At 28.5% G+C, this 23308-nt stretch overlaps 1 protein-coding gene and 2 long non-coding RNA genes across 4 annotated transcripts in view; 1 reads left to right on the top strand and 2 right to left on the bottom strand.

Annotated features, from left to right (window-relative positions):
- LOC102678660 (RNA polymerase II elongation factor Ell) overlaps positions 1-23308 on the top strand; it is a 119969-nt gene that overhangs the window by 70665 nt on the left and 25996 nt on the right. The window lies entirely within an intron of this gene.
- On the bottom strand, positions 6305-6789 carry LOC116186637. Its single transcript, XR_004151653.1, has 2 exons — positions 6471-6789; positions 6305-6394 (listed from the first exon to the last, which is right to left on the bottom strand). It is a non-coding gene; the product is annotated as an uncharacterized LOC116186637 (long non-coding RNA).
- LOC116186635 lies at positions 11012-11435 on the bottom strand. The gene is made up of 2 exons (XR_004151651.1): positions 11309-11435; positions 11012-11225 (listed from the first exon to the last, which is right to left on the bottom strand). It is a non-coding gene; the product is annotated as an uncharacterized LOC116186635 (long non-coding RNA).

Raw genomic sequence — 23308 nt, 5'->3', positions numbered from 1 at the left:
TAAACTTGAAAAAGAATGACATATAAAAATTATATATTTGTTCCATTTGTTGAAATTGAAAAACAAAAATGAGAATGATTTTACGTGTTTCCTGTTGCGAGATGAAAACTTGAAAAACCGGAAGAAAACTAGAACTATTACAAAAACAGAGTCGCTTAAATAAGCGGCATTATGACATTTGCACACTGAACACCTGCGCATTCTTTGAATGCATCAAAAGGATTACATTCACACCTACACGTAACATACTTCACAAATTGTCGTACATAATGTTTTCATTGTCATGTCATACTTCTTATAATTTGGCAATTATTCTTGTTGTCTTCTACTTGTATTCAAATAGTTATTCCTTGCTATTCGTCGCATCTTTCCTTCTTCCTAAAATTATTTTATTTATCCAAAACAACATAAAATTATACAATTTTGTATCCATCAATTTAAAAAAAAAAAAAAGGGAAGATTTTTAAGAACTTAAGAAAATTAAGAACATATAGTATGAACTATGCAAGATAGTTGCAAGGAAGATCCTTAGCAATTCCTAACATGTCTCCACAGAAAATCATACGATTGAAATAGGATCGATCGTCGCGAGTGGAAAGCACACGCGTCGTGTTTCTGCTCGAGGATCGCGAAAACTCGGGGTCACGTTACAAATTCCGCTCGTTGTTGGATATAGAGTGCAGGCCAACGATACAACCAAGTTGTAAAATTAATCATATGTTGAGCAGTTTACGGATGCTGAAACATGTTGTGATGCAAACATCGACTTAAATGGTGTGTTTAAATTAATCGCTCGCAACGTTGGAAATGGTAAGCTGATGTTTCAGCAATGATTGTGAGCCATTTACTTAACTCATCGTTTAAATCGATATCTGCAACATATTTTCAACATTTAGATAGATCGTTTAAAGTAATTATCAGACTATCATTAGTTTAAAGAAAAGTTTGAAAAAGTTGAAAAGAAAAATATACAATACAATATAATGCGAAGTATCATGTTTGATATTAGTTGATATATCATCTCTTAATGATTTAATTTATTACCGATTATATATTCGTTTTACCACTATATATATATAAAATCGGTGAAAACAGACGTCACAGAATATAATCTTCATCCCCTTCGCGTTATCTTATCGCTTGTGTTTGTCGAGCGGGAAAATTAGCCGCGGGGCGAGATTGGTTTATGCAAAACAAAACTTCCCCGTTGCGTTATCTGTTTGTGTCGTTTAAAATTCATCATAGCAAACCGGGAACGTGACGAAAACGATAATTTTCTTGTGCTTGTTTTATGGAAATGAATGTATTATTAGAAGATGAAAGGGAAAAAAAGAGGAAGAAAGAAACAAGCGATTAGATTCAATTTAATTGTCGTTATATGAGTAAATTATTTTTTTTTTGACGTTTGACGAATGACTTTCGAATATTCATCCGGGATATTGATTGATGTACACAAAATAAAAAATTTATTATCGTGTTTGGATTTATTTTTATCGAGAGAATTTCATTCATTCATTCATTCGTCGATTCTATTTTTAGAAAGATAAGATGAAAATTTTAGAAATTTAAATTTTTTGTCATCGAATGTTTCCTTGTCGATAAGTTTAAATTTCTGAACTTTGCCGAATGATTTGTTAAATAAATTTAAATAAGAAAATTTAATATAAAATTCGAATATATATATATGTATATATAGACATGATTCATGGAACAAATCATTTTACAAAACAACTTACCATTTAAATCTTCAAATGATAAGATTCAGATAAAGCTTTGAAATGAAGTTGTAAAGTGATATTAACATGTTTAATGATAACACTAATGAGTTTTATATCATGTTTAAAATTTTTTTGTTCGCAACAGTATCGTGAACAATTTAAATTATTCTTGTTTCAAAATTTCATCGAACTATATCGATCATTTGATCAATCAAAATTATATATTACATGCAAATAAGGTTTTAAAAGACCGGACTCGGCCATGTGAATCACCGATTAACGATGTAACGCGAGGATAAATAGTATGTCAGTGGGTTAAACCGACGTCCTGTTATAAACTGAAGATTTTTCCGTGGAAAATGTTTCCACGTCAAGGAACGGGAAACGATGGATAGATTAACTATGTATTCTTATTTTGAGATCGCTCGAGACCGCTTCCGTCCTCTACTTATCGACTGAGCGTTTTCTTACGCCTCGTTGGGGATCAATTAACGTCCCCACGCAGTCGATCGTGCGATCGTAAAGGCACGTGGAAAGTTCTCGAGTGAATAACGAGTGACAGGGAAAAAGTGCATCGAGTTGAGAAAAAATTAACCTCCGGTTATATTTTGGAAGATATTACAGATATACGATACTTCTTGAATTGAAATTTAAGAGAATTAAGTCTTCAAAAAACGTTCTGAATTTTTTAAGGTTTCTCATTTCGAGTTTAAAGCCAATAATTCGATTAATTTTCATTCGATTCACTTTGCAAATTCAGTTTAATACTAATACGTGAAATTGAATGGTATATATTTTTTGTATACCAATTTTTTGTATACCATACAATTATCGTGTAAGCAACCTTGTATTATGGGATTCAAAATAATTATTGCACGATTGTATCTTGATTCTATCGAGTATATATTATAAATTAATATCATTAGGAATTTTATAATTTAATATTAACGAAAATTTTATAAGATGAATGAATAATGAAACTTTTTTTTAAACAATATATCATATATAAACATATATATTTGAAAATAACGCTAAATATTTATATCGTAAGTACATCATTATCATATGCCCGTTATCCAAACTAACCTGCACCCAACAGTTCCATTGCGTTATCACTTCCCATGAAGATAGCACATGGCAATCAACTTGAGAATACCTAATGCCTAGTCGTAATAACAGCGGAAGAGAAATTGTGATATCGTGTAACAAATATATCAGATTAACTCGTATTGTAGCGCAATCCTTATTTAATTCGTTATAAGTTGAAAAAACAAGCTGGAGTTATCCATTTATATCACATTTTTATTAAATAGTCAGGTTTCTAGATTTGAAACTTTGACATCTGCACATTAGTGAGAATAATATTTAATTTTTTTTCTTGATAAGATATCCATAGTATATCGTTGCAAAAATGATATAAGTATATCTATGATATCTAATTAAATCATCAAATCGTGATAAACAAGAATCGTTGTTCTTGTTATGAATTTCAAATATTTAAGATTAATACATGTAATGAAATATTAAGATGATCTCACGATTTTAAATTTCATCCAGCATTCTTGTCGAAAATTTGGATAAACTTAACCAGAGATAATTGATTTTAAAAATATTATATATATATCGAACAGAATTTCGAAATTAGCAAAATTTTGCAATCGAAACATAAACAACGAAATGAATGATATTCGAATGATATAAACAATCGTGACTTCTGATAATATATTTATTAAATCAAAATCTTTGTAATATATATTTCGTATGAATTGTTATTGAAACATGTGCAGTCTATGGTTCCATGAAATAATTTAATCTTTAATTTTACTATGTAGTATTTAAGTAACACGATTTTGGGTGGAAGTAGTTATATAAAGTGAAAAGATTTCTTTTCAATTTATCAAGTCTTTTTAAAGAATGTTTTAACCAATGCAGTTACTTTCACTTACCTGAAGTGTAATTTATAAATGGGTAAAAACGATGTAAAGTTAAACCTTATTCGTAAATATTAATTAATTCTCGAAAATTGAATAATATAGATTACATTAAATCATTCGTCCTATTGTAGATAAAAAATAATAGTATCTTAACTTAAGCAAAATTAATTCAATGTATAAGTGACGATTTAAATTTTTATAATATCCATAAATCTTAAAAATATTCGTTTTAGTAGTATAAACAGAATTAAATACAGGATTAATAAATAACTCATAATTAATCAATTTAAGTAATAATAAAAATTCAAATAATTCAATTGTTTTGTATGACCATATGTTTACTGTGACATTATCGGTATATTTATAACAGCGAATTACATCTTATTTGTTGTCCAACCAAGAATATTTCTTTCTTTTTAATTTTAAAAAATCCACGCGGATGATCCGCGCTATAAATGACGGGTGAAGAAGACGATAAATGACCGTGATGAAACATATGTGCACGACCATCATCGTATCACGGTCACGGTGAAATGCATTAATCGTCACCATTTTTCTTCTATCTGTTAATAACGTAAAGTGGAGATAAAAAGATATTTATAGAATTATTAACAATGCATTTTCAAAGTAAAACAATTATTCAATCATACACATCAAGATTTTTATAGTTTTCTTAGAAATTAAAAACAATAGTAGTTTGATAGAAAGATCGAAATCAATTTTATTATATGCAAATTAAAATTCTTAGAACTTGACATCGGTAAGTTTCGATCGAATTTTGAATATTGTAAGTATAATATTCCGAGAATTTTATCAGAAACAGCAATATAAAAAATAAAGAATTAAATAAATATTTTAAAGTTGTGTTGTGTGTAGAATGAAGTTTGATAAATTTTTCTCTTTTTATTTTAAATGAAGTTCAAAGATCATGAAATTTTATTTTCTTAAAAAAATTAATTTCAATTAAAAGATTATTCCAGATTATTCTTTTCAGTCAAATATATGTTTTATTCGTGTAATATTATCTTAATTATTATTCATCACTTCGGCATGAAAATTATTTCGCGGAGCACAAAAAAGTAACTACTTTTTATTATTGATGTTATGAAATAAATTTTGTTTCTCCATTCGCAAATATTTATCATACGCAAATCAGAAGCATGTGTACTATTAACAAGAATTTAAAAGAGAAAAGAAACTATACCAATGAATTCGTATCGAATAAAAAAAAAATAATAAAGAAAAGGGTACAAATGTTACTAACTTAAATAAATGATATGTTGGAATTTTCTATAGACTATTAATTCATATAGTTGCTGTTTTTTTTAATTATTTTCATCATTTTAATTAAAATCATTCAATTGATTATAAAATTAGGAATTATATTATATTGTTTATAAATAAATATAGATGGATACCTATAATATCCTATAATAATTATTTACCTATAGTAATAGGATCTTGCACAAGAAATCTTATGCCAATATCTATGTAACATTGAATGTAGCAGTCCAAGATCCGGTCATGTTCCCCTTCCATTCACTGTTGGATGCTATCTTTAACTACTTACTTATCTCATTGGTTACATATCAAGGAGAAATGTTGTTCTTCTGTTTTCAATATTTGTAAAATTCAATTGGATTGGAGATTGCACTAAATCAGTAATTAGAATTCAAATAATTTATGATGATTTTTTTGTAAATATTTTATTATTTTTATGAATATAATTTTTCATTTACATATAAAATATATTATCTACAAAATATGTTAAAAATGCTAATTTTTACATATTTTTAGATTACTGTTTTTCAAAATTTAAAAAAAATGGTTTTTAAGTTTATTTTATATTTTTTTCAATATATAAGAAAAAATAAAAAAATTTTTCAAAGTTTTACTTACTTCAGATATGGAAAGATATAGAAAGCTTATTGTTTGATATTAATTTAGAATTATTGATTTAAAATATATTCATAAAATAATGTTGAAAATACTATTTGTTTTTCACATTTGAATTACTTTGGAAAATAACTTGAAAATATCCAACCATATATTCTCATGAGTATTTTGAATTCCCTAGAGTTTTTCAGCAGTTTTCTACCTGAATTGAAAGGAACCATATATAATCCTCATTGTTTTCCTGAATTTACTGTAAAAGTTTTTATATGCTCGACATACATTTCATTTCTTAACTATATTTTCAAACGCGTATTGGAAAAAATCTTTTAGTAAGATAATGCTTCAATATAATATATAAATTTCGTACAATGATATTTCATTTCAAAAAATACCAAATGCAAACTCACTTAATCTCAATATAATTAAAACATATTTTTTGAGATTTTCGTATAAAAATAACTAATGTTTTAATATGGATTTTATAAATTTATCGTAATTATAATTTTATATCAATTTATTAAAAACAATTCGTTATCGTTATATTTAATTCACGTGGTTTTTCACATATATTTCATTCCATAAATCGTATTATTACATATGACTTTAGATCAGATGAACAAAAAAATATGTTAAGTGTCTCGTCTATTTTATACTTTGTCTATGATTAAGATTGATAGACAAACGATGTCTCGGTCGGTAATATCGTTTCATTACGTATTGAAGAATGGACAGGAGTATACATCATGGAAAAAAAACTTCCGACATGATGTTCGTTTATTTCTTTCAGTCAATTAAAATCGAACCGCTTTCGAACGGTTTACATAGGCCATGTATATCGTAATTGCTCTGTAGAGAAAGTAATCTCTCTTTCTATATACTCGTTTATATATATATATATACATATATATATATATACACTGACTGGATGGCTATTGTGTCGCAATAGTGGCCAGCGAATAGCTCGTTTTCCTTCGTTCGGTTAACGGTTCGCGTCTCATTACATACTTCTTTCGTATATAGTCCGTTGTGAAACACCCGGTAGAAGAGAATGCGATTGGTGAAACATTGGTTTGTTAAGTATATTTACAATGTGTTCATTTTAAGTGAGGAAACAGGAAGACTTTCGGTGTCATTTGTTCAGATAATCACGTGATATAAAAAATATTTGTAAATTTTTTCATAGTATTATATTATTGAATTACAAAAATATATTTTTAGAATGTGCTAAAAGAACATATATCAATCGTATATCAATTTTTTTTTTAAATTTATTTGCTAAAATAAATTATCCGCTAAAATTTTCATATTCTTTATGATCGATCATATTCTGTCGTCAAATTTAAATTTCTTTTAATATATTTTTTTAATATTTTCTAAATATCACGTTTAATTGTCAAAATGCTTGTTAAATCTTAATTACATTTAATAATTATATAAAATTATCTCAAAATTTGTCTCACAATATTTAAAATTTACTTGCAATACTTCATACATCGTTGGCAATGTAACCCCGAGACGTCATATTCCATAGTTGCCTGCAAAGACTTCCCACTAGATAGATGCACTTGTGCCAGCCAGTCTCGGGAAACCCCAGAGAATTGTTAGCGGGTCTTCAAACGATATGTAATAGAAATTCTTCGGTAGAGAACGAAGCTAATCATAGCGCGGCTGAGAAAAGACGGGGGCTTCGTCCAAGCTCCTTTATGTAAACCTTGAGACTAGATCCGGATTCTTGAGAAGCGATGAGTGAAGGGGAGGTAACAAGACGTGTAACGAGGACAGACCAAACGGCGAATCTGGCGAAGAAAGAGAGACGAATTGATATGGATCAGAGAAAGACGGTGTAAAGAAGTGGGGAAAGATTCAAAGAGAAGGGATATATACTTCTATTCGGTTAAAGAACTGCGACTTGCCATTGCACAGAAGGAAAAAGAGAGGGGGAAAAGCAATTGGAGAGGGAGATCCACGCACTTTTAGATCGGCAGGAAAAAGCAAGCACGTCGGCGAAAGTGTTCTTGTGTATTGCGCTCGTCGGCCCTCACCTCCAGTAACGTACAAATTTAATGGCGGCCGCAAAGGAAGAAACATAAAAAGAACGAATCTATCGCAATCGTATCACTTGACTTGGATCTCTTTTTATGGTTCTGATTGAATCGAAATTCTATATTAATTCTTTTATATGAATTTTCTTTTGTTAATAAGCATGTTTTAATAGAATTAATTTTATTATCTAACCTATTGAAAAACCTAACCTATGAAAATAACTTGTCATGAATTAACCGGTCAGTTTTTAATAATCTTTAATAATTTTTAATAATAATAATAAATCGAATTGGATTATTTTTCAATAAAGAATATATGTGAAAAAATAAGTATAATAAATTAAAGATTTTATATATAAATATCGTCGAGTATCATAATACTTTAAACGAAATAGATAATCGCCATAATAAATGCTTACACTTTGAAATTCGACTCGCGAAGATGAGTTTAATGCAATTTCGCGCGTAATTACGCGTAACGTCACTCGTCGAGGAAAATAAAGTCGGTAAATAATGCGTTGTTGCTACCACTGTTCCGTTTGCAACCGAGAAATGATCGTGTGTTTGTAAGTTGTGTATATGTGTATACGCGTTCCCAGCTCAGATCAGATTCGTTTTACGAGAACGCGCCACATTGGCGGCTGGCTCTCCAACGAGGGCCTCGATAAAAATGACCTCGTTTCTGTCAAACGGAGATTAAGTAACTATGTACCACAGCCGCGTTATACTTCCTTTCACTGCAGAACTTTACGTGCATAAGAAACGAGTCCGTCGCCTATCATTTTCTCTCTCTCTTCCTCTCATGCGTTACCTTTTTTTTTTTATTAAACTTCAAGCAAAAGATACGAAAACTGATTTTATCGCAATAATAAATGTTTTGTTCCTCAATGAAGCATGATAAAATTAATACGTTAAATTTAACTGATTTTAAGATAGATTTTTGTTTCATAATTAAATCATAATTAAATTTGTTTGAAATGTATTCTTTTTATGAATAGAATTTATAATATATCCTATTAGAAAATATATATCATATTTATGAGCTTTAAATTATAATTATATTCAATATTTTATTAAATTAGCAATTATATTTAAAGTATTAAGTTTACTTATTAATCATAAAATAAGAATATTTTGAACAAAAAAATAGATACGTGATATATATGTAATAATGTAGTGTAAACTAAAAATAATAATTATGATCATTATTATAATCAAAATTACTTTGAATAACTTCTATCATAAAAAATACGTAAATAATTACAAAGTATCGAAAATGAAGAAACCAGATTATCCAACTTCTTGGATTTTACGTGACAATGAGAACAAAATTTAAGATAGTTGTTGATGATTTTAAAAACTGGATATAATTGCAAGTTTCGTGAAATTCGAATGATGGTCTCGATTCACAAAAAATAAACTGAAAGAGGGGAGGATGTCTCTCGCTTGGAAGCCAGTCGACCGTCTTTTTTTGTCTCTCTATTCTTTTCTTTCCTCTCCGCATATCTTTCTCGTCGGTTCGCCAGTGGCTGTTGGTCGGCTTTTTCCTTCTTTTTCTCCTTCTGCCTGTTCGTACTCGCTTCTTCCTCTCTTCCTATCCTCCTTCTGCTACATCGTGGCGAAGGTATGTAGGTTGTGCCACATCCTTGCCCGGAAACCGTTACCTTGCTGGCTTTACACTCAATGGAGCTCGCCATACCGTTGTTCCCCATACACGAATTTCCTTTAGCTTCGTTACTAGCTACGCACGGCGCCTTTTCTCCTTGCTGACTTCCTTAGAATCGTTTTTCTTTTTCCTTCCTGTTTTCTTATTTTTATTATTTGAATTCTGTAATTGTCATCTAAATTTATTTATCTTTATCTAGCATTCTTATCATTTTTTATTTTTTCTTTTTCATTGTCTAAAAAAATTTACTATTTTTGTAATTTTTTTTGTTATTTAAAATTTAAATTTTAAAAAAAATATTTGAAATTTTATCTTGTTCTATATTTTTTTTTTATTGAAATTGAATAATTATCTTTAAATAATTATCTTTAAAAATATTTGTTTGATAGTATTAAATAAGAAAATATATGAATAATAATAATAATAATACGATAATTAATTACGATGAATTGGAGAATTAATTGATTGATGATTTTTTTTAAGGATAAGAAAATTTCCGATGTATTATTATATTATTTACTTGTTATTCTTAATATTCAATGCCATTTCAAATTTCATTTAAATATTTAGTAATTGTAAATTGAGTCATCTTCATGTAAATGATGCGTGTATATACAATATGTACATAAATATTCGAAGGTAGGTAGCCAACTTTTTGAATTATGACTCAATTTCAAGACATGGATTTGAAAATATTTTCTTTATGAAATATAAGCAATTTTTGTTTACTGAAACGTGTCGTAAGAATTGCATTAAAGAATAATTGTCGAAATTATTTTTGAAGCAAGGTATTCAGTCGGAACGATATTTTCAAGGATCATCAAAGATATTAAAAAATTCCTAGAATAGTTCGAATATTACACTAAGTTAAAATGCAGAACAATCATAGAAATATCATAATTCGAATACTTAAAATATCTGCATAAATTAAAATCCGAGAAAATTCCTATCATCAAACTATCAATATAATTAATAAATGTATTATAATGAAATAACTTCATTATAAATAAAACAGCTTAAAAGCAAGAATTTATGGATTGAAAAAATAAATCTTTTCAATTCACAAAACATATAATAAACATTATATAATTAATAATTAAATTAAATATTTTTAGTTTAGAAATTAATTTATTCATCTTTAAGTATATTTAATGTATTTAAAAATTTTTAGAATGAAATCAAATCTTCAATTCTTTAATCCTATTCAATTCTTGAATATATGATTGAAAATAAAATTAAAAATGAAAATAGTAAAGAAATGTTCCAGCGAAACGTCTTAATAGAGATACACTTCAAAGTTTTCCGATTTCTAGTTGTCTGTCATGTTCTTTGGCTTGTTTACAAATGATACGTTGCCTCGTGTGACATCTGATCATGAGTGACATTCCACCGATTTCCGAATTCTCGATCGCATACGCCTTGACTCTATCCTTATTTAGCCACGAGAAATCTCATTGCCACTTGGCTTTCTTTTCTCATGTTCTTTACTGTTAGTTTTTCTAATGATATTTTTGTTATTTATCGATTACTTTTATTTTATAGAAAAAAATAGAAAATTATTTTATTGTGAAAATAAATATATCATGACAATTTAATGTAGAATATGTAATTACATATCTAAAATGAAAAATAATCATATTAATAAATCACTAAATCAGTTTTAAAATGATAAATTAATTATTTATCGAACTTCTCACTATCGAACAAGAATTAAATCGAAGTAGAAATCAAGAATAAAAAATCATCATACAATATCTGATTCTTCAACATTTTTTTACTTGTTTATATGTATGTAATTAGTATGCAATTATTATTTCATTCCAATCACTTCATCTCAATCACAGTTCATAAGACTATTTCTGCTTATAAAATGTCGCCAGCCATTTACACTTTTATCATTTCTTCTTTCTCCCCTTCAGTCGTATACCATTTGCAATTACTCCGGTGTATCCATTAGTCCGCGAAAAAACTGAGGGATAAAAAAGAATGGTTAAAGGGATGAGGAGCGTTGAAATTACGCTTTGACAGAGCATTAAATAACGAGCATCATACGCGCGTTTCATGAAGTGTCTCGCTACATCGTTACAGGATGCCGACGTAAACGCCGTGGTTAACATAGCCTTTGCGCTGCACCACGGTGTGTGGAAGTGGGCCGAGAAAATTATTTATACGTTGGTCGACACAGCTGATCCTCCACTGCGTGTGCACTCGCCCTCCTCTACCTCTTCTCTTTGCCTGTATTTTTGTGCAGCGAGCCGACAAAGAGAGAATCATTCTCGCACAAAGAAAGACAATAACGCGATCATATTATGAAAGAAAAAGGGAGAACGAATTAGAAAGAAAAACAATATAAAGAGAAAGAGGAAGGGAAAGACGGTGTGTTCATGTATATATATATATATATATATATATATACTCGGCACAGGCAGAACGAAAAAGCATATTCGATCTGGTGCCTGCTAGAAATAGCGACGAATAGACTGAAATAAACGCAACCTCGCAACGCGCGTCGACAAAGGATCTCTCTCGGTTTCGTGACGCTGTCACCGATCCCCCACTCCCGGGTTCGCTTTTTCTCTCTCCATGCTTCTCTCTGCGCAAGTCTCTGGCATCGTCGTAAAATTACCGGTAAATCGTTTGACAGGCTGTGCTACCATATTGTCTCTTATAGTCAAGTATCTTCCTTTGTCTTTTTTTTTGAGGTGATTAATTAATCGGTACACGAAAGTTCCTCTTTTTAACATTTTTTTTCTGAATGTGTTCGAAAAAGAAAATATTTCGGTGGTTATTCGCAAAATTACAACGTCCATTTAATGGACGCACGGATTCCCTCGAAAGTACCGTACTTTCCAATCGTAACTCGTATTTCTCGAAAGGCGCAGAGAAGGATTGTTCAAGACAGAAACATGATTTTTACATAACGCCCTCGCGAACAAAATATATTTGTGATTTTTTTTTATTAACAAGTTGATCCGTCATAATTAACATTCACAGAAGAAATGAAATACGCTTTTCGACGCCTATGGTCATTATCATTGCTCTCGACCGGGATCGATTTCGCAACGGTGTCGGTTACGTGCCTGTTTCAAGAACGAAAAAACGCGAGCGAATTCGGTGTCGCACGAACGCGATCAATTAACGTTAATGTTATTAAATTATGGTCTTTGAAAACGCGAAGTCATTAATGACAACAAATGATATTATTTTTCTACTATATTGTGTCGATTGATACGATATAAGAATCGAACGACCTGTTGTAGTTTTTTTGTGCGTAATGGAAAAACAGAAGTATCACTGGCGACGAAACAAGGGTATAATATTGACGAGCGGTGACGTCACGCGGCGCCCCGTTGTCGGATTATATGCACAGCATCCCCTTCTCTTTTGGCACGTCCGGCCGAACACCCACGCGTGCTTTTAATGCTACCCGTGTCATGCTAAATATTGCACTTACCCTCCAACGGGATGATTAAAGTTTATTTTTGCGCGGGGATTCATAATTGAGTTACGGAGGAGATAGAATAATTTCATGAGATTATTCTCGTAGATCCATTTATGCCAAAATCCATTACGAATAAATTTACGCTTTGGTATGAGATCTACTTTTTAATAGATTATTATATTTCTTATATTTTTTTCTAATTAATAACATAAATTTCTGATATTACCATATTTTTAATTATTATATATATATATATATATCGAAGTTGAGTGAAAAATAGATATAATAAATAAAAGAAAAAAATATTGATGAAATTTCATTAAACATAATTCATTTATTTCAATTATATTCTTTGATTAAAAGGGTTTTTAGACAGTAGTTTGAAAATTTTTATATTATTTTATATTATTTATTTATATTTGAAAATTTAAAGAAATCAAGTAAGATGATAAAATTTAAAATCAAATATTTCTTTATTTTTTATTAACAAAAAAATTATATAACAAAATTAAATAGAATTAAACTTTAATAATGAATTATCTAATGAAAGATATTAAATTCTTCTAAATTTATAATTCTACTTAAAGTAATGTAAAACCGATAGATAGTTTTTGAAGTGCAAAGTAGTTTTATCTTTGAAAAAATTCTTGAACGATTTTTAGTAATCAGTGGAAGCAAATTTGAACTTAGTAGAGAGATAAATTGTGGTATTTATCGGTCGCTTACGATAAATGCACGTCATGATAAAACGAAAAAGAAAAAAACCAATACTGAAAGAAACAGCTGTTACTATACTAACATTAATCGGTGAAATCGCGTGACAATGTGCAAAGTACAAATTTCTGTTTATCGAAAGTTATGTCTGTATTCTCTTCTGTCGATAATATAGATTACTGTCTTTTTAATGTTTACGTTGTTTATTATCTTTAATACAAGTTGTAATTGTACATTGTTAGTTTTTCAATCGTAAAATAATGTTCTTCAAATATGATTCTTTTAATTTAAAGTTACTTTGAAATAATAATGGTTTTTTTATTTTACTTTATATACAATATTTATGCGTAAATATATATATTATTTATATATATTTCATGCAGTATATCATTACTTATTCTAAAGATATATAAATTTCTTATATACGAATTATTTATATATTAAAAATATTTAAAAGTAAACAGAATTAGAAGCTAAGAATGTAACCTTGAATAAAATATAATTCATAAGATTATAGAGCGCAACATATGGCGCAAGCAGTTTGAAGTTTCTAACCTCACTTTGTTTTTCAATAGAAACTTTAATAGATTTTATATGGCATTAAATACACTGGAGATCTCGTTTCTTAGTAAAAAAAAAAAGAAAGAATACTTGGGATATTCTCAAGATTTCCTGTTTCCTCTTCATAACTGAAAGATATAACTAAAAACGTGATATTTTAATACATCGTATTAAACAAGACATGTGTTTTTTTCGCAACGGTATTGCAACGTATATGATATCAAAATATAAATATATTTTAAATAAGACAAGAAAAAATTTATATAAAGTATTGCACAATTTGTAAATATATTTTACGTGTGTTTTATCAGATACTGTTATTATTGAAATTTTTATTTGATTTTGAATCAATATATATATCATATAATTCAATGTATAAAATATTTATATCAATGTTGATTTATATGTTGATATATTGTTTTATTATCTATAAAAAATTTATTCTTCTCGAAATCGTTATAATTGTTATATATATTTTTGCAATTATGTAAAATTGTATATGTAAAATTAAACATTCGAAAAATGAGAACATAGCATAACAAAGTGGAAAGTGTTATTGTATTTTCATGTAAGTTTAATATGTAAAATAGAGTATCAATAACAGGCCATGTCAACTAGCATGAGTAGAGATGTTATACAAGTCACGCATAGATATGAGAATCAGAGCTCGGTAGATTCATAACCGTAACTTGACTCGTCTTCGGTACTATCGTCTCGTTGTAAACAAGTCTAAGCAGTCCAGTGTGCCTGCCGGCGCTATGTAGGTTACTATCGCAACGGTCTGCGCCTCCTCGACCCGCCTTTAAGGTCGTTTACAGCCAGTAACCCGAATCCATTTCTTCTCATCATGTTCCTTCTCTTTCTCACTTCTTTTTTCGTTCTTTTACCGTTTTTCGTAATCCTTTTGAATGATTGCTTCGTGTCAAAAAATAGGCAAGTTTAGTTCGATATTATTGCAGTGATTTCTAAGTAAAACTATTACTCTGGCTTTTAAATTACTTGATTACATAGAGAAAGTTTAAACTTTGTGAAAATTTTAAAATAAAAATCAAGAATACATCCACAATTAAAATTTTTAATATATAATATAATTTATTAATATATGATTATAACTTTAATTATAATATATTCGATTAAATATTAAATATTTATTTGCAATGTTTCTACAACCATTTGCAATAATTTTGCAATAATTTTGCAATATATATATATGCAACAGGCATTACGCATAGTGACCGCATAACGCGTTTTTCGTACGATTCCTTTTTCCGTCGGTAGCGCACGCGCTGATTAACCTCGTGGCTGGTTCCGATGCGCTTAGCCAATGTTATAGCAGCGCCGTTAGCTACGCCATGATTTTTTGTAGTGGTAGTGCGACGTATACATATGCGTGTACTGTTGCACACTATTCAATGCGCTCCAAGAATTACCAAGTAGTGGAGTGTCACGTGATACCGTCTTGTGGGTATATAAAGACGACCGATTGCTGGTGGAATCAGCCACTTGCGAACTGGCTCCGAGATTCGTGCTGTGGTTCGTTCTTTTGATAACTGACTAAGGATTACAATATAAGATTGTTTATCTTGAAGTAGAGAAAGAGAATCATTAAAGAATTATTTCCTATTGTATTACTTATGATACTATTGAGAAAAAAGTGAAAAAAGAATCGTATATATACATACATAAACAAATAATGAATTATAGAAAAAGGCTCATGTGAAAATTATTTGAGGTAGGTCATTGATTTCAATGACGGATAGAAAAGTGACGTAGTCCGATTACCAACTGCTTGATCGTCATAGAGAAATGGACAACACGCATGCGCGAAACGTTGCCTCTATAGTAAGAAGTTCTAGATGTGTATATCGCAGATGCGCATGCCTACAGATCATAGAAATATAATTTAATATATATATATATATATATACATATCATATATGATACGTGAATTTTGAAATTTTATAATTACATCAAGAATTGACTAGATTATTTATAAAAAAACGAAATCGAGTGAAGTATATATTTTATTAAAATATTAAAAGTGGAAAGAGAGTCACGATAACCATGATAAAGATCTCATTTTATGCGCATGTATTTGTTGCGTCTGGTAAAATATGTGAACGTCCTACACTGAAAGAGAGAGATAGAGAGAAAGACGTGACGCATGTGTCAGAGTCTGTGCATCGGTTCCAAGGCCCTCTCCGAGCACTGCCTCCCGAGGATTTCAACTTCTTTTTGTTTGGCGTTCAAGGTGAACCCGTATAAGAAAAAAATTCCTACGTTCTCCAACTGATTGTCAGATAGCAATACGGGACAGAAAATATACTGACCTACTGACTCTTTCATAAGGGATTTCCGGCATTAGTTTTCAATTGCTATATGTTATAGTAACTACTGATTGTCATCATCCAATTACAAGGTTGTTAAAAGTCTTGTTAAGTTTGTAAATCGATTGTTACACATGCATATAGATTTTGAAATCATTACCTCAAAGATTAATTGAATATTAAAAACTACAAATTTTATTATTAAAATTTATATACAGTGTAATTTGAATATCAGAATATCCTATTGTATATATATATATAAAAACAAAACAAAAAGAGACGAAACTTTGTTTTTGTTTTGAAATTTTCTGATATCGAATATAAAGTATCACATCTATTAATCGCAATCTAAATCTCATCATAATTGTCATGAAATGATTAAATTTAATGAACGCATTAGATCTGCGTTTATGGATCGCTTTAACGTACAAACGAAGAAACGATCAGTTGATTTCGCGACCGCCCTAGCTGAGAGTCTGCTAATAAAAGACGTTGCGCAATCGTGGACGTGGTGTTGCGCCGTAGATAATAATAAGAACGTAGACTGGCGAAGTGGAGAGATCGGGTAGGGGACAAGAGAGAAAGAAAGAGAGATAGGACCTCTCTTTTTGCCTCCGTGTGTGTTCTTTCTTTCGATACTACCGATGAATAAATGTGTGCATACGCGAATGCACAAACATAATATTTTGTCGCGCATGAGTTGTTGCGAGTCGCAGCGGCCGCGCACTAGTGCACCGGTGCAATGAAATCGAAGAGAAACTCTCGACTGAACCCATATTGTATTTATGGCTTCTTTCGAAGTATGGATAAATTCTTTGAAATCTTAAGAAAATTATAGTTTTCTCGTTTTTTATTCTTAATTTTTAATCTTGTTTTTTCATTTTTTTTATCTCATTTTATTAAGAAAATATTTTTTTTATTTTTTATCTGATTTTTGCATTTTTGTCACGTGTTCACTTTCGACAATGAAATGTTTGTAAATGGAATCATCTATATTGAGAATCAAAACACATTAATTAAAATGTGAAATTTCTATCATAATATTTATGATCGAGAATTGTTATGAAATTTATCGATAATACTCACTTATAAGAATATTGGCGTATATCTCGGCCATATTGTCAACGTCGTCCATATTCTGCCTTTCTTACGACCGTGTCTCTATTTTACCAGAAAGGAAAGGTTGTTTGATTATAGACAGATGGGATACAGACAACGTACAGAGGCACGTATCAAGGAACAATTTCTCGGCAATCATTATATGTGATAGATGTATATATGAACCAATATACATTTCAGTGCAACCACGAAGGTCTTTAGTTTATCTGGCAAAAGAGAGAAGCTACGAGAAATCCGATCGTAATTACTTCCGGCTCGCCAAGCCATCTAAAGAACATTGAGAAAACGGAAATTCACTTTCTTTACCTTGGCACTATAGTATCTCTATCTGTGCGTTTATCTTGTTTTTTTACTATCTTTTTCTCTCTATCTTCTTTTTTAAATGACGATTATATGATATGCATTCACGTTCATTTATATGTATACATATACAATACATCACGGCTTGTTTTACGAAATGTTCAAAGTCAGTAATAATGTTCAATTCAGTTAATAGATGCCTGCATTAAATATAATTTTTCCTAGATATTCCTAGCCGCGGATATCTGTATAATTGTGTTAATAATTATTATTGGTAATCAGTAATTTATCATCTTATCACGTGCAAACTCGTGATAGAAGATAATTAATATACACAAAGATAATTATTATCGAGAGATACGCTTAAAAACATTGTCTTAAATTTAATGTTCAGTCAAATTAAAATTATACGAAATATTATTAATTTTTAATCGAATTTCTTTCTTTTTTTTTTTTAATTTCAGAATTTTAATTGTATACTTTTTTATCGTAAAATAATTTTTTATCATGGATGATATTTAAAATGAAATTTAAAATTCGAAAATAAAAATATGATTTAAAACAGACATTCAACGCCATCTGTTTGTAATTCATGGATTTACGATATTTTTTGACATCTTTTAAAATTAATATTTTCATATATATTGATATAATTTACAAGTTAAATATGAAACAAAATTTATTTTTCGATTTAAATATGCTGAAAGCATTAAAAATAATATTTATTTTATCTATTTAAAATGTGGCATACTATTGTGAACAAAACAATCAATTATATATAGTTTGTGACGTAAATGATCACAGTAAAAATGACGAAATAAATATGCATATTACAGTCAGAATGTATTCAAAGCTTTCGTTCGTTCTATTAAAATTTATAAATCGATTTCATATAGCTATTGCGAATGTAATTTTATCTCATTTCTTTGTCGACAAGACTTGAGTCGCATTCATTTGAAAGAAAGTTGATATCGTTTATTTCAAATAGTAAAACGTGTAAAACTGTACCGTCTGTAATATAGCAAAGTTTTGCGACAAAATCCAAAAGAAAAAATCGTGTGCTTTGTATTAAATAAATTCGTATTAAATAACTCTAATACTATTTCACATTAAACGACAGAAAATGCTCTTTTGTAACCAACTGGAACATAGGTACGTAAAACTTGTGTCCTGTCCTTTTTCCTGTCTCATTTTCTCCCTTTCCCCTTCTTTCTTGTCAACATTACGCTCGGCTTGACAAACAGTGACAGACACAAGCATACGAAGGACATGTATCTATATAAATTCAACATACATGCGCGGATTGGCACCAATACATCTATATCTACTTCAAAAGCCGTTGAACGTGCGGTTAGTTTTTTTTCTTTTTATCTCACTATCTTGTTTCCTTCGTCGTTTTGTTCACTCTCTTGTCCGCGCATACGCTTTTTACTAGTAGGATAGAAGAAGACAGTAATAATCATGGCTCAGAACTCGAGGTGATCGTTTTCATCAAATGTTTCGAATCGTAAACGTATATCATTTGGCTGTTTAAATTGTTTTCTATTTTTACTTGTGTTTTGGTGTATAACAACGCAAAAGAGAAACCAATTATATCTAATTCAAAGCTTGATTGCTTTTCTGACAATGGCATATAATGATAATTGATGGAATCGAATAACTTGTTGGTTGGAGGTTAGGGTTGAATTTAATCGTTCGTCAGTGTTTCGATATCGTATTATGATCGTATAATTTTTTGATACAGATATATATTATATTTAAGTATGAGATTAATAATTAAGTTTCTTTTTTTATTTTATTTTATTTTATTTTATATAAAATTTAAATCTAGTTTTTTATTTTTATTAGATTGATGAATGATATCTTAACCTTGAATTCTAAATTTATTTCATGATTTTTTGTAGTATTATCTTTATTTTTGCTATAAATAGTTTTTTATTCTTTTTCGCTTTTAATTCATCATAAATAATTATATATTTTATATAATATATAAAATAATATTGCATATATGAATATTAAGATTAATAATCATGAAATTTACAATATTCTTGATTTTATGGTTAACTTTCATTCAATTTTTTATTTATAAATAATTATGTGTTTTAACGAATATAAATTTTCTTTAAGTATTATGAAGAAATATTAAAAAAGATTATAAATAAGATTAAAAATAAATTGTTATATATTATAAAGAAAAATTGTGTTTTAAGTGAACATTACATCGAAGTGAATGAAATTAAAATAGCAAGATAGTCTCAATTCGTTGATATCGAAATTAAAAAGTGAAAGAAATTACGTCGAAAGACGAAGAATACAAAAATTAACCTCATTCATTCTACGCAAAAATAAGTATGTCAGTTAAGTATTTTTTTAATACATATAAGTGTATATATTATTTGTACATTTATTAAATTTAAATTTTAATGTACATGATTTTTAATTTTCTTATAATACATAATTTAAGAATGCAAACACAATATCTAAATAAATCGTAAGGTAGAAATAATTCTGTCATGTCGAATACATTCATAACCTATATTTATAAATTTCATTTCACATAATACATTCGCATTCAAATAAAACGTGATATTCTCGCAATCTTTAAAATGCTGTTGTATAGAACTTTTTTTTTATTCATCAAATGTATTTTCTTTATTGTATTCGAATGACGTCAATGCAATTACTAGTTGCACATTTAATAGTCTTGAGTTTCAATTCTTGAAAATTCCATTGCTATTACAAACAGAAGATTTTACTGGAATCGTTATTAATATATAATTGAGAACAACATGATATTTTTGAAAAGAATTGAACACGTTGCATTGTAGATATTAGGAATAAACTTATATTCAAAACAAATGTAATTTTTTATATTATTTTGCATATGTCAAAAAAACTTTTGTTAACAATTCAAATGTCAAGAAAAAAGCCATATTATTTGAAAAATTATTTAAATATGTCGATATCATATATCAAAATATTCTTCTAATATATCTACGTAATTTATTCTAATCATATTTTATATTGAGCATTTTGTGACGTATATAACACATGTTTTGTAACGAATGTTAAATCAAAAATGAATTCTGTTAAAATATTCGCGTATAAAATTCTAAAGGGTTTATCCCCGGACGTGACCTCTTTCTTGAGATCCATGGGAAGGAGGTCTCATGAACTACGTCACAATCATGTGGCCGACGACGAAATATAAAAGGCGTACACCGAAGCCGTCACGAATTGAATTGCAAAGAGCCCCGGCAGACTGACGCGTTGAATCCTTTTAACCCTTCGTCGGGTCATCGATAATATCTTTTTTCTTATTATTTCCCACGCCGTTGTGCCTTCAGCCTCTTCTTCCTCGTTGGAATTTCACTTGTTAATTTACTTAATTTATATCATCATATGCATCTCGTTCGCAAAAATATTGCCACCAATAATTTTCATCCTCTGGATTATTCCATTATATGCTTCTATCGACGGTTTTACTCGATTTATCGTGTAATAAAATAAAGGAAACTAGCCTATGATGCGCCACTAAATTGTAACATTTGGCGTTGTACGTGAAATCGATATAGAACTGGTAATTAACGATGACATTTTATCATTATGAGAATTGGTCGATGACCGTTATGCACTATTATCATGTATTATTCATTATACTTATCAATCGATTATTATTAGTGTTGCATCATTATTACTTTATACATATTATAAATGGTATTACTATTCATTTTGAAATTTATGAACTGGATGTGAAAAATAGAACGAAAAAAAAAAAATATTAAAACGAAAATTTAAATTTTATGAGTGAAAAATGAAAAAAATAAAAAGATAGGACAACGTTTTTGGTTGAACAATTTTTTTCAATTATTTCTAGTTATTTTTTAATTATTTTTTATATATCTTATTATATTTAATTTTATTTTAAATTTAAAGATTTCCATATATTTCATTATATATTTTATTATTATTATAGACTATAATAAAAAGCATAATATCATGAAAATATTTCATGATGTTAAACACTTACAATATTAAGAAACACATATTTGTTAGATAAAAAATTTTTTTAAAATAATTCAGAAAATGTGTTACTCGAAAGAAACATTGTCTTATAATGATACAAAATTATATAAAGAATTGTATATATTTATTGTATTTATATTTTGTCTAGTGTCTATTAATTATACTACATACAAGTTATTAAATATAATTTTCAACATTCAACAAAAATCGTTAATTAGATTTTAATAGTTTAAGGACTTTTAAACTATTAACACGTTACTGTAAAATATAACATTGCTGATAAGTAATTTTCGTTGAAATACGATATCGTACGATAACCTTATACGATTTCCAATTGTCAATATTCTATTAATTGATACATTAATCAATATCCGATATAGTTTTTAGAATAAATAAAAAATTGAAAACATAAAATGTTAAGATTAAATATTAAATTTTAATAATTTAATTTTATCAAATTGAAGTTTTTCATTTTTTTTTTCAAATAATCATTCTATAATTTATTCAATAATTTAACTTTATTTTCTGAGAATTTCTTAATTTTATTAATTCATGTTCATTAATTAATTTTTTAATCGACAGAATAATAGCACAATTAGATTATATAATTATTCATAATCAAAATTATGTTTCTTTAATTTCATTGTAAAACATAATTTGCAATATTTCTATTAATAGTAAATATTTTAAAAAATAAAAGATTATAAAAATTAATAGCAAATCTTAAGAAATTCCTAATATTTCTTTTATATTAATTTATCTTATAAAAATTCTTGTTTTATCGATAGAGATATCGTTTAAAAATGAATATAAGATCGAAGTGCAGTAGCGTGATGTGAACACACGGAACCCCTGTCCTCGAAACAGCGCCAAATTTGGCTGTCTCACGATTGGAATTGGCAACCTACTGACACACTAATCGGTGTGCATCGACAAACTCTGTCATGAAATCGCATTTTCTCGAAGCCGAATTAGGCGGCTGTGCAAAATGACTTGTTCTCAGACTGAAATCGTTTCCCCAATGACGTAATCCCGATACTTCTTCATCGGCCTAATTGCATTTCATGTTGTAATCCCTTGCACTGAAAGAAACAGGTTATAATATAACAATCATTGCGAACATTTGACTCAACTTGTATGCGAATAATTCATTGAAATTGGCAATTGGTTAATTTCAACTTCAGCTAGTGTAACACTTTTTTGGAATATGAAAACAAAAATAGTAATTTGAACGTTCAAATAAGAATAAATCATTGTAATTATCGAAATATATTGATGGTTTTAAGCTTGCTTATTTTTTTGAACGATTTCAAATTATCTTTAAGTTTTTTTAAAATAATCATGTAATTAAGAACGTCATAGAAAAGATATTTATATATAGAATTTTTTTCTAAAATTAAAAAATTGAAAAATCTAGTTTCTGTTTTAAAATGTTTCAAGGATATGGTATAAATAATTATAGAAATTTGCATTTTTTTTTTTATGTTTTTTTTCAATAAACATATTTTTTTTTATTTTTATCACGCATCATTAAATATATCTTTATTAACTTCAAAAAATATA

The sequence above is a fragment of the Apis dorsata genome, unplaced genomic scaffold (genome assembly GCF_000469605.1).
Source record: "Apis dorsata unplaced genomic scaffold, Apis dorsata 1.3 scaffold_44, whole genome shotgun sequence".
NCBI lineage: Eukaryota > Metazoa > Arthropoda > Insecta > Hymenoptera > Apidae > Apis > Apis dorsata.
Note: the sequence above shows the minus strand (reverse complement) of the source record. Positions and strands in the feature narration are given on the sequence as shown.